Source organism: Symphalangus syndactylus, chromosome 9 (genome assembly GCF_028878055.3).
Source record: "Symphalangus syndactylus isolate Jambi chromosome 9, NHGRI_mSymSyn1-v2.1_pri, whole genome shotgun sequence".
Classification (NCBI taxonomy): Eukaryota; Metazoa; Chordata; class Mammalia; order Primates; family Hylobatidae; genus Symphalangus; species Symphalangus syndactylus.
Window position 1 is genome coordinate 10,230,860 of NC_072431.2, and position 12,801 is coordinate 10,243,660.

Sequence of the window (12,801 nt, forward strand, 5' to 3'; positions counted from 1 at the left end):
TCTTTTCTTTTCTTTTCTTTTCTTTTTTCTTTTCTTTTCTTTTCTTTTCTTTTCTTTTCTTTTCTTTTCTTTTCTTTTCTTTCTTTTCTTTCTTTCTTTCTTTCTTTCCTTCCTTCTTTCTTTTCTTCTTTTCTTCCAACAAGGTCTCACTCTGTTGTCCAGACCACAGTGTACTGGCACCATCTCAGCTCACCGCACCTTAGCCTCCCAGGCTCAAGCAATTCTCCTGCCTCAGCCTCCCGAGTACCTGGGATTACAGGCACCCGCGACCATGCCCAGCTAATTTTTGTATTTTTAGCAGGGACGGGGTTTCAGCATGTTGGCCAGGCTGGTATTGAACTCCTGACTTCAAATGATCCACCCACCTCGGCCTCCCAAAGTGCTGGGATTACAGGCTGGAGCCACCATGCCTGGCCATGGTAGTGCTTTTATCCATTTTACAAGGCAGAAATCTGGAAGGAGCTTTCTTTGTCACTCCACATAGCCAAACCACTGCCATGTCTCTGTATCCTTATCTCTGAAATCTCTCTTTTAAAAACAACTTTTTTGAAGTATAATTGACAGCTACACGTTTAATGTATACAATTGGATGAGTTTGGACAGATGAAAACATCTGTGATACCATCACTACAATCAAGGTATTGGATATATCTAACAGCTCCCAAACTTTTCTTGTGCTCCTTTGTGTGTGTGTGTATGTGTGTGGTAGGAGCACATAACACAAGTTCCACCCTGTTAACAAATTTTGACATGCACAATATCTTATTTTTAACTATAGACACTATGTTGCACAGTAGATATCTAGAATTTATTCATCTAGCAAAACAGAAACTTTATCCCCATTGAACAACAGTGCCTCATTTTACCCACCCCTCTAGCTCATGATATCCACTATTGTATTATGGAATATATTTAAAAGAACTGAAATCAGTATCTCAAAGGGATATCTGCACTCCCATGTGCCTTGAAGTATTATTCACGATAGCCAAGATATGGCTAACTGCTATTGATAGATGAATGGTTAAAGGAAATGCGGTATATATATACGTGTAATAGAATATTATTCATCCTTAAAAAAGGAAATTCTATAATTTATGACAACATAGATAAACCTGGAGGATATTATGCCAAGCAAAATAATCCTCTCACGGAAGGACAAATGCTGCATGATTCCATTTGTATGAGGAAACTATTATACTCAAACTCTTAAATATCTGCATCTTTCCATCTTCACTGCTATCACCCTCATTTAGGATATCACTTTTTTACCCTAGACAACTGAAATAGCTTCCTAACTGGTCTCCCATTTACTTTCTTCCTGCCCTCCAATCTGTTCTCCCTACTTCAGCTGAAACGCTCTTAAAATTCAAATATATTATTTCCCGCTTAAAACACACCAATGACGTCCAATTTTCTCAGGATAAAGACCTAAATATTTAACTCTTGGTCTGCAAGTATCTGCATGATTTCATGTCTGCTTCCTCCTCCAGCTTTGTTTCATACCATGCTCCCCCTCACAGTCTGTGTTCCAGCCATATCGATTTTCCTTCAGTTCCTGGAAATACGCCCTGCTTCCTCCTCCTACAGGGCTCTGCATAAACTCTCCCTTCAGCCTGAAACACGCTGCTTCTCCCTTTCTGACGTATCTTCTACTCATTCTTCAGAGTTCATTCTTCTTTAATGCTTTGATTAGGCCTAATGCTCTTTTATATGTGCTCCTAGTTCTGTGAACCCTCTTTTGTCATTTTATCACAGTGTATTAGTTTGCTACGTCTGCCATAACAAAACACCACAGACTAGGTGGCTTAAGCATCAGAAATTTACTTCTCAAAAATTGGAAGCTGGAAGTCCAAGGTCAAGGTGTTGGCAGGTTTGCTTTTTCCTAAGGCCTCTCCTCCTTGGCTTGCAGGTGGCTGCCTTCTTGCTACCTCATCGCGTGATCTTTTCTTTGTGTGCATGCATCCCTGGTGTTTCTTTGTCCACATTTCCTCTTTTTATCAGGACAATAGTCAGCTTGCATTAGGGCCCATCCTAATGGCCTCCGTTAACTTAATTACCTCTCTAAATGTTGTATCCCCAAATACAGTTGCATTCTGAGATACTGGGGGCTCCAACATAGAATTTTTTTTTTTTTTTGCAGTGGAGTGGGAGAATACAATTCAGTCCATAACATACACTTATAGTTTTTATTCTGTTTTGTAATTATTACTGTCTTCTCCAGTAGCTTATAATCTCAACAAGGATAGAGATTTTGTCTGGCATGAACCACCATTGTTATTACATGATCTGGCAGTACTGCAGACAGTCTGTTGAGTAAACGAACAATTAAGAATTAGAAGAGCCTAGCAGAGTGTGATACATAATAAATGTTCTGCAAATGTTAGATGCTATTAATAATGATGATGATAAACAGATGGTTCAGCTGACTCAGGGATCTCTCTCAATATTGTTCTCATGATGCAGTTGCTGCTATTAGCATTTACTTCTGAAGTCCTGCAGCTGATTTGAATCTTCAGGTTTTCTTGAATTGGTTTAATCATTGAACGTAAGGCAAACCAGTACTAGCACAGCTTCAGTAAATATAGACTGATAATTGTGGACTTTCTGTGACTGTTTAACTTCCATGTAAGAAATTCTCTTGATTGGGCCAGGCGCGGTGGCTCACCCTGTAATCCCAGCAAATTGGGAGGCTGAGGCAGAAAGTTCACCTGAGGTCAGGAGTTTGAGACCAGCCTGGCCAACACAGTGAAACTCCGTCTCTACTAAAAATACAAACATTAGCTGGGTGTGGTTGTGCACACCTGTAATCCCAGCTACTTTGTAGGCTGAGACAGGAGAATCGCTTGAACCTGGGAGGCAGCAGTTGCAGGGAGCTGAGATTGTGTCACTGCACTCCAACCTGGGCAACTGAGCGAGATTCTGTCTCAAAAAAAGAAATTCTCTTGAAGCATGTTTTATGATTGAGTGTGTAAGCTCGTTTCTGAAATATTAATTTTTCAACTCCTTTTTGTTATAAAAAATACACAAAACAGAAAAACTCCTGACTGGTTACATTTTATCTAACACTGTCATTTCAATTCTGTGATCTTTATTATAGAATTGTGTAAAATGAAGTTCATAAATTAATATATAATGTTCAAGGCCCGTTAATGTATTTTATGCCTGCTACGTCATGTTGTAATAATTTGCATTACTTCCCTAGACTTTTACTGTTGTCTTGAAAGTGAAGTGAACATACTTTAATATTTCTCTCCAACCACATTTCTCTTTTTCACATTTTTAAGGTATATAAATCAATTAAAAGTGAAGGTTGATATGATACACATGATAATATGGACATCAGTTGTTCAAGCAACCAAAGGATTAGATATAGCCAGCTTAAAAATATATGCATAAATCTACCTAGGATTTAACTCATTTTCCCTAAAAACCATAGGAAAACTCATTGGGCCAAGAATACGGGCTTTTATACTGGCCAAAATATGTAGTTCATCTTTGTGATCACTAGATGTCAGTGTTGTTTCATTGCAAACACAGAGGTTGTGGCTCCAGAGGAGGCCAAGAGGATTTTGTGTGACTACCTAATCAACACTCTGCACTCTTACTAGCTGCCTTCTAAAGCTCACCGAAGTTCTTTTAGCATCACAGAGCTGAAAGAGACCTTACTTCTGCACAGGCTGCCCAGAATGTATATTATTTTATTAGGCAAATGAAGAATGAAGGGCAACAAATTTCAAAGAGCCAAAGGCAATTTTTGCTTAACAATAACAACTATCAAGTCATACTGAATGCTCACTGTGTGCGAGGCATGGCACTAAGTATTTTACACAGATCCTCTTAGTTAATGCTTGCTTAGACTAACTGCAGAAAAAATTTTACTCTTATTATATTCACATTTCATATGTGAAGAAATTGAGGTTTAGAGAGGTTAAATAATTTGCTCAGGACTACAGAACCAGCAAGTAATGAAAAAATGATTCAAACACAAGGAAGCTAATTGATGAACTTAACTTTGCCTTTAACTATAGTACAGTACTATGTGGCCTCATCCTTTAATCACAACGAGGAAGAATCTTTGCTAAAAACTGCATAAAATAGTTATTTTGAAACTCATTTAGGAATTACTATGGGTATACATTGTATATTGTGACTTATTAGTATAAAATTCCCTGAAATATGAGATCCTAATTTCTGAACATTTTGCAAAAGTGTAGGCACTGTTATTTTCTTTTTTACTGCCACCCAATCACAAAGAGATGATGTTAATTAAACGACCCCTCGAGGAAGTTGTGGGTGATGTTAGTTAGAGATGTTTGCGCAGACTTTCCTTCGTTGTGACCTCCGTAGCTATAGGCAGTGATGGTGGAGCTCTAATTGATGCCTCTTTGGTATAATGGAGGCCAGGATCATAAAACCCCACTGAATGAACCAAGGAAAGATTCTAGGTGACTATGATTTTTTTTGTTTATCTAACTAGTGGCATAGTCAATTAAATAAAACATAGAACATTTTAAAAAGTTCCTCCTAGAAGGTAATCTGGCAATATGAATCAAAACATAAAAAAGTATAATTTAACATAACAATTCGCTTCTAGAAATATTTCTCAGGAAAACTTTTAGATTTATCAACTTGTGTGTTTATCAAAGCAACATTTATAATAATGAAAAAATTAAACCACTTGTAATTTCAAATTGAGGAAATAAAATGTAGAGGGAAAAAATGGCTAAATAAAATGTAGTTACTAAAGTAATTAGTAGAATATTTAATGATATAAAAAGTTTATAATGTATTGTTAAGTTTAAAAAAGGTTAAGTTTGCAAAACTATTTTTGGTAGGATCCCAATTTTGTAAAAAATATATATATGCAGAGATTTCAAAAAGTTCATGGAAAAATAGAATAAAAGATAAACATAAAAATTATAAACTATATTTCTCAACATATGCTATATTAAGTTCAAGCTACTTTTGTAAGTGATGATACCAGCCATTTAGAGCATCCCTAAAGAACTGAGTCCTAGGAATTTAACCATGTCAATGCAGTTTTTTTACATTACTAACTGAAGGAAAATGCATGCCATTTAAGACTTTTTAGGATTATGAAACAAAAAGACATCAGAAAGAGTCAAATCAAGACTATAAGGTGAATGCCTAGTGATTTCTCATGAAAACTCTTCCAAAATTACCCTGTTTGATGAGAAGGATGAGCAGGAATATTGTCATGGTGGAGAAGAACTCTCTGGTGAAGATTTCTTGGCTGTTTTTCTGCTAAAGCTTTGGCTAACTTTCTATAACATTCTTATACCACTGGCTAACTTTCTGTAACATTCTTATATCACTGGCTAACTTTCTATAATATTCTTATACCACTGGCTAACATTCTATAACATTCTTATACCACTGGCTAACTTTCTATAACATTCTTATACCACGGGCTAACTTTCTATAACATTCTTATACCACTGGCTAACTTTCTATAACATTCTTATACCACTGGCTAACTTTCTATAACATTCTTATACCACGGGCTAACTTTCTATAACATTCTTATACCACTGGCTAACTTTCTATAACATTCTTATACCACTGGCTAACTTTCTATAACATTCTTATACCACTGGCTAACTTTCTATAACATTCTTATACCACGGGCTAACTTTCTATAACATTCTTATACCACTGGCTAACTTTCTATAACATTCTTATACCACTGGCTAACTTTCTATAACATTCTTATACCACTGGCTAACTTTCTATAACATTCTTATACCATGGGCTAACTTTCTATAACATTCTTATACCACTGGCTAACTTTCTATAACATTCTTATACCACTGGCTAACTTTCTATAACATTCTTATACCACTGGCTAACTTTCTATAACATTCTTATACCACTGGCTAACTTTCTATAACATTCTTATACCACTGGCTAACTTTCTATAACATTCTTATACCATGGGCTAACTTTCTATAACATTCTTATACCACTGGATAACTTTCTATAACATTCTTATACCACTGGCTAACTTTCTATAACATTCTTATACCACTGGCTAACTTTCTATAACATTCTTATACCACTGGCTAACTTTCTATAACATTCTTATACCATGGGCTAACTTTCTATAACATTCTTATACCACTGGCTAACTTTCTATAACATTCTTATACCACTGGCTAACTTTCTATAACATTCTTATACCATGGGCTAACTTTCTATAACATTCTTATACCACTGGCTAACTTTCTATAACATTCTTATACCACTGGCTAACTTTCTATAACATTCTTATACCACTGCCTAACTTTCTATAACATTCTTATACTAAGCAGATATTATCATTCATTGGCCCTCCAGAAAGTCAACAACAAAATACCTTAAGCAACCTTAAAAATTGTTGCCATAACCTTTGCTCTTGGCTTGTCTGTTTCTGCTTTGTCTGGATCACTTCTACCTCTTTGTAGCCATTGCTTAGATTATATTTTGTCTCCAGGATTGTACTGGTAAAGCTATGTTTCATCTCCCATTACAGTTCTTCCAAGAAATGCTTCAGGGTCTTGATCCCACTTATTTAAAATTTCCTTTGAAAGCTCTGGTATTGTCTGCAGCTGATCTGGGCGTTTTGGCACCAATCGAGTAGAAAATTTGCTCAACTTTAATTTTTTAGTCAGAATTATATAAGCTGGACCAGGCGAAATGTTTATAGCATCGGCTATCGTTTCTGCTTTTCATCATCAGTCTTCTTCAATTAAGAGACAAACAAGAGCCTGGGCAACATAGGGAGACCTAATCTCTACTTAAACAAACAAACAAAAATCAGCCAGGAGTCCCAGCTACTCAGAAGGCTAAGGTGGGAGGATTGCTTGAGCCTGGGAGACTGAGGATGCAGTGAGTAGGATAACACCATTGCACTCTAGCCTGGGTGACAGAGCGAGAACTTGCCTCAAAAAAAAAAAAAAAAAAAAAAAAGACATGAACAAGATTAATTCTTTTCTCACAAATTGATGTGGATGGTCTGTGACTGTGGGCTTTATCTTCAACACGGTCTCATCCCATTTTAAAATGAATTATCCATTTGTAAACTGCTGATTTCTTTAGGGGCATTATCCCTATAAAGTTTTTACAAAGCATCAGTGATTTCACTTTTTTCCCACACAAACTTCACCATAAATTTGATGTCTGTTCTTGCTTTAATTTTAGCAGAATTCATGTTGCTCTGATAGGAACTCTATTCTGATGTCTTATCCTTCTTAGTGCCCCAAACTAGCTCCTGTTCATACATGTTATAACAAGTTGGTATAAGTTTATTTTGGTGCAAAGAAATTTTAACTCCATGCGTAGTTTTTTCATGTGTTTCCATGAACCTTTTAAAAAATAATTCAACTTTTCTTTTAGATTCAGGGGTACATTTCTTGTTATATGGGTACATTGTGTGATGTTGAGGTTTGGGATATGCATGATTCCATCACCCAGATAGTGAGCGTAGTACCCAATAGTTAATTTTTCAACCCTTGCCCCCTTCCCTCTCTCCCCACTCTAGTGGTTCACATTATCGATTATTGCCACCTTTCTCTGAGAACCCAATGTTTAGTTCTCACCTATAATTGAGAACATGTGGTATTTGACTTCTGTTCTTGCACTAATTCACTGAGGATAATGGCCTCTAGATGCATTCATGTTGCTGTACAGGACGATTTCATTCTTTTTAATGGCTATATAGTGTTCCATAGTGTATATATACCACATTTTCTTTAATCTATTGTTGATGGGAACCTAGGTTATTCCACATCTTTGCATTACATTCACTATTGTAAATAGTGCTTTAATGAATATAGGAGTACATCTGTCTTTTTGGTGGAATGGTTTATTTTCTTTTGGATATATATCGTGTAATTGTGTCCAGAATCGGTGGGTTCTTCATCTCACTGACTTCAAGAATGAAGCCACAGACCCTCGCGGTGAGTGTTACAGTTCTTAAAGGTGGCGTGTCTGGAGTTTGTTCCTTCTGATGTTCGGATGTGTCGGCAGTTTGTTCCTTCTGGTGGGTTTGTGGTCTCGCTGACTTAGGAGTGGAGCTGCAGACCTTCGTGGTGAGTGTTACAGCTCTTAAGGGGGCGAGTCTGGAGTTGTTCGTTCCTTCTGGTGGGTTCACGGTCTCACTAGTTTCAGGAGTGAAGCTGCAGACCTTCACGGTGAGTGTTACAGCTCATAAAAGCAGTGTGGACCCAAAGAGTGAGCAGTAGCAAGATTTATTGCAAAGAGTAAAAGAACAAACCTCCCACAGTGTGGAAGGTGACCTGGGTTACCACTGCTGGTTCAGGCAGGCTGCTTTTATTCTCCTATCTGGCCCCACCCACATCCTGCTGATTGGTCCATTTTACAGAGAGCCGATTGGTCTGTTTTACAGAGAGATGATTGGTCTGTTTTGACAGGGTGCTGATTGGTGCATTTACAAGCCCTGACTCGACACAAAAGTTCTCCAAGTCCCCACTAGATTAGCTAGATACAAAGTGTCAATTGGTGTATTTACAAACCCTGAGCTAGACACAGAGTGCTGATTGGTGCATTTACAAACCTTGGGCTAGATACAGAGTGCCGATTGGTGCATTCACAATCCCTTAGCTAGACGTAAAAGTTCTCCAGTCCCCACCAGATTAACTAGATACAGAGTGTCCATCGGTGCATTCACAAACCCTGAGATAGACACAGAGTGCTGATTGGTGTGTTTACAAAACTTGAGCTAGATACAGAGTGCTGATTGGTGTATTTACAATCCCTTAGCTAGACATAAAGATTCCCTAAGTCCCCACCAGACTCAGGAGCCCAGCTGGTTTCACCCAGTGGATCCCGCAAGGGTGCAGGCGGAGCTGCCTGCCAGTCCCGCGCCGTGCGCCCGCGCTCCTCAGCCCTTGGGCGGTCGATGGGACTGGGCGCAGTGGAGCAGGGGGCGGTGCACGTAGGGGAGGATCCAGCGCGCAGGAGCCGGGGGCGGGGGCGGGAGCGGGAGGCGGAGGCTCAGGCCTGGCGGTCTGCAGGTCCCGAGCCCTGCCCCGCGGGGAGGCAGCTGAGGCCCGAGAAATCGAGCACAGCAGCTGCTGGCCCAGGTGCCCCTCACTGCCCGGGGCTGGCAGGGCCGGCCGGCTGCTCGGAGTGCGGGGCCTGCCGAGCGCACGCCCACCCGGAACTCGCGCTAGCCCGCAAGCGCCCGCGCGCAGCCCCGGTTCCCGACCGCGGCTCTCCCTCCACACCTCCCGGCAAGCTGAGGGAGCCGGCTCCTGCCTTGGCCGGCCCAGGAATGGGCTCCCACAGTGCAGGGGCGGGCTGAAGGGCTCATCAAGCGCGGCCAGAGTGGGCGCCAAGGCCGAGGAGGCACCGAGAGCGAGGGCTGCGAGGGCCGCCAGCATGCTGTCACCTCTCATAATGAGATTTCTGGATAGGTAGTTCTGTTTTATTTTTTAACATCTAAAAATAATCAATATACCACATTTTGTTTAGAAGAATTGCATTATAAAACAAATCTTTTATAACAACTAACTGTAATTAATTCTTTTGTTATATATGCCTGAAGAATACACCGAAAAGTTAGTAGTTTCTTTTTTAGGTGATAGGGTAATAGTTGACTTTTGTTTTCTTTGTGCTTTTATTTATTTTTCTTTTTTTAACATATAAGTAATGTATATTGTTTATAAATTAGAAAAAATCTCACAAGCTATTTATATTTTTAAGAATTTTACGCGTTATTTTTTAAACTAGGTTCAATGCTTATGTTTATTTAGAAAATCTGATTATTGCCATCTGTTTTCACACATCTTCAGTGTTGTTAACAATTCATGGCGTGTGTTTCTGTGTCGGAGGCAGGAGGGAGCTGAAAAGATGCAGTTTTATCTCCAAAGGAAAGGTAAGATTTAAAAAAAAATCTTGGTTACTGTCTTAGGCAACTTGAGGGTGATCAATGAGGCTTTGGCCAAGTGTTTCTCAACAAAGTTCCGACTTAGTGTTTCTAATTAAGGGCATTGAGTTTTGTGTGGGTCAACATATTTGAAGGCACTGTCTTTACCCTCTTCATTGTTGAAAACAGCTTGTCACGTCTCGTTCATATTTAGTCTGTTTTCTTGTTAACCATGAAAGCAAAGTGGTATATGGGATATTGTAGAATCTACTGCTGCTTTTAATTCTACATCTTTACTATTTTGATTGATTCTTTTAGAGTTGTTTATCTTTTTTTTTTAATGTGAGTTTGCATAGTCCAAGGATTCTGGTTTATTTTATGAATGTTAAACATTATTGAAATCACATAATTCTAATTAGACAGCGAATGCCCAATTAAACTATTCCTACGTTATGGTCTCAAACTTTTCTTTTGGGAATTTTACTTGGCAATTTCTTCATAAATATATTCATCTGCCTTTTAAATAGCTTTCTAGTTTTGTGATATGAAGGCTCTACCATCAAATTATTCTTTTATATTAGAATTATATCAATACATGTTTTTAAAGTGCTGAATTTTATGGAACATCCGTATATCAAATCTCAGGGCTGTAGGTGGACATCCTTTCATTGATCACAGCTTGAACCTGAGCAGAGGATGATGGACAGAAACGTGATTTAAGAAGTGATAAATCTGTTGTAGCAGACCTATGATCTTCTGGCCTCAACCTTACAAATGCTATTGGTGACAATTGTGGCTAAATTGATTAGTTATTGTCCTCAGGTTTGCAACTCTGACTCTAAACTCATATTGGGCTGAAAAATTTAAATATCATGTTTCCGGGAGTCTTCATTTTTGGTATCAGTAAATAATCCACATTTATTTTCCTTTTGAGTGCTTTCTCTGTACTTCCTCCCTAAGTGAGGGCACTGGACTGACTTTCTTCTGAATGGGTATAAAATTTTGGCCCTTAGTATTTTTGTCAACACTGCTTTAATTAAGAATAACAACAAGTGATGTGAATGTTGGCTGGAAATCAAGGTTCAGAAGGGTTTTACTGCAAAGAAAAATCTGAAGTTCATGATTGAATGCATTGTGAAGCTAGTATTGAACCTGGGTAAATCAAATTACACTGAGCTCATGGCCGTAGTGTATGATATAGTTGCTCAGACTGGCCTTATTTTCCATTTTCTTCCATTAAAATACCATCCAAAACTGAAAATACCACAAAGAACTGCATTCAAGATACCTATTTGGATGGAAAATGGCACCTTTAACTGCATCTTTTTGTAGTGACTTGCAGGGTTCAGTGACTGAAATGTATTTTTTTCTTCTTTCTTTTTCTGCTTTGTTGTATTCATGCTTGGAAGCACTGCCTGCAAATGACAAAACCGTAGGTGAATAACCTATACTATATAGGCTTCCCTATATCATTGAGAACAAGAGAGGATGTTAAGAAAGTGTTGATTTTTGTAATAATTCGCTCAAGTTTAAGTTCTATTGATAGGTACCATAGTGTTTAGGAAAAAAAAAAAGAGAGAGAGACAAGATGCTTGCATAAAGCACAATTTTGAGTTTTATTTTACATTGTATGAAGTAGAAGAATAAGGGCCCAGGGATTTCAGTTCCAGAAATGTAAAAATCAAAAAGGTAAAGTAATGAAGGTGACTCTATTTTAATCACAAATGGGAGTGATACATAAGTTACAATCACAATTTTAAAATGAATTCATTTGTTTGAATTGACTTTATTTAACAAGGTATTTAACTTTATTTGACTAGCTATTTAACTTTATTTAACTAGCTAAACTTTATTCGACAAGCTATTTAACATCGCCTGTGAGCCAAGCAGTGATTAAGCAGTTTGGCATTTTATGAATATTCACTTACTTAAACCTCATAAATAACACTATAAATACTGATACTATCATCAGCAACCCCATTCTACAGATGAGTAGTTGCTTGTGTTGAAAAAATAGCTAGTAGTTAGCAGAGCTGGAATTCAAGCCCAGCAGGTGACTCATGTCCACCAGCAATCCCTTTGCCTCCCTAGTACAGGTTACTGTTGTCAGAGCCCCTAGTTGGAGTGGGAGGAGCCTAGAGGTGCTGCTCACTAGACTTGGCTCAGAGGTTGCAAAAATAGTATAACTGCCCTCCCAAACCTAATGGCCACTGTGGTCAGCAGCTCTTCTAAGAAGATGATCTTTTTGGGTTAATTCAATAAAATAACTCTTTATGTCTTTGGAGCAGGGTGGGGAGAATTTCTTCTAAAATGGATGGAGGAGTGGAAGTTAAAGACGTGAACAAAACAGGTGGCAATCTTTCATGTGTGGTGTGTTTTCTCTCTTTTCCTGACCCCAGTTTCCTTTGAAGGCACAGAATGCTTCATTGAAAAGTGATTGAAGCTGTATTTACAGGTTACAGAAGTGGCTCTGTCAGTCACTCAGTCACCTCCTAGAAATATACCTATCCCACTTGGACTCATCCTTCTTCTCCTAAGTACCCATCAGTTCCCCTCTCCCACTGATTTTTTGTCTTCCTTCTGCAAACCTGTTTATGCATTAGTTCCCACCCAGATCCCATACCCTGGCACACCCCTTACTTAGCTATCTATTTCTGAATGTGATTCTGAGGGATTTCATGGAAACGTTTACAATTGGATACCTTAGGGTTCCTAGTTTGCCCAAAGGCAGACAGTAAACAGATTCTTTTAAGGTAAGGATTAATAGAATTTAAGAGAATGTTTTTAAGTCCTTAAACTGCTGTTTCAATCTCTCAAAAGCTGAGTATCAAAGATTGAGTATCACAGTTACGCTTCAAGTTAGTAACAACCAAATACTGTTTTTTTTCATTCTGTTGTCTTTTGGTAAAAAT

General features: G+C 38.4%; 1 long non-coding RNA gene across 1 annotated transcript in view; it reads left to right on the forward strand.

Annotated features, from left to right (window-relative positions):
- Positions 1–12,801, forward strand: part of LOC129489170 (uncharacterized) — a 68,194-nt gene that overhangs the window by 11,661 nt on the left and 43,732 nt on the right. Inside the window, exons 2-3 of the long non-coding RNA XR_008659923.1 lie at positions 9,855–9,898; positions 12,178–12,239. This is a non-coding gene — a long non-coding RNA (uncharacterized lncRNA). The remainder of the gene's footprint in view (positions 1–9,854; positions 9,899–12,177; positions 12,240–12,801) is intronic.